Here is a 784-nt window from a genome sequence, read left to right on the forward strand (position 1 = left end):
ATTGACAAAACCTAGTAAGTAGCAAAAAAACCCAGCAGTGGAGCTTCCAAGTTAGTGAACACGTTGATGTGCTAGGATGATGAGGTGCCCCCCAGAGAGGGTGTGGAAGCTCCCCATACCCCCATTCTTTATTCTGTGCATCTCTTCCATTTGGCTTTTCCTGAAATGTATCCTTTACAATAAACTGATTATACAAGCTGAATCTAGAAGTTTCTGAGAAGAGTATTTGAGTTCCTACCAGGGCTTCTTGCAATGCAATACACTAGCAGCTGCAATCAAATGCAATCCTATCACACCTTCATGATGTTTCCCTTGGCCAGAAATACACTAAGGATCTCAAGAATAGAAACACTGAGCAAATTATGGCAAGACAGAGCCACAGAAAGTACTCACTAGATTTTCTCAGCAAATAGGCTCATGCCGCACCAGCCAGCAGAACAGCTAATTGTGTTGTTGTGTGGATGTTTAATATCACACAGATTGGAATAGAATGGAACCTGTCCCCTGTTGGTGGAGTCACCACAAAGTAGTGAAAACATCAGTAACCATTGTATGTGCCATAACACAGAAGTGTATCAAAACCAGCTTGTCATCTAAGCTACTCTTACTACTCATGGTAGCACAAATGAAGAAGTAAAGTACACTTGAAACTTAAAAAACAAACAAACAAACAAAAAACACAAAAAAAACAACAGCAACTAGCACCACAGAAATCGAAGAAATGTAGCCTTGGTTTATCTCCATCTCTGTGTCCACACACTGTCTATGTCTCCCCCAACGATGG

The 784-nt window shown here is 41.1% G+C and overlaps 1 pseudogene; it reads left to right on the forward strand.

Moving 5' to 3' along the window:
• Positions 1–300: 300 nt before the first annotated feature.
• On the forward strand, positions 301–545 carry LOC132015109 (cytochrome c oxidase subunit 7B2, mitochondrial-like; annotated as a pseudogene).
• The last annotated feature ends 239 nt before the right edge of the window (positions 546–784 follow it).

This window comes from Mustela nigripes, chromosome 4, assembly GCF_022355385.1.
Source record: "Mustela nigripes isolate SB6536 chromosome 4, MUSNIG.SB6536, whole genome shotgun sequence".
In the NCBI taxonomy this organism is placed as follows: domain Eukaryota; kingdom Metazoa; phylum Chordata; class Mammalia; order Carnivora; family Mustelidae; genus Mustela; species Mustela nigripes.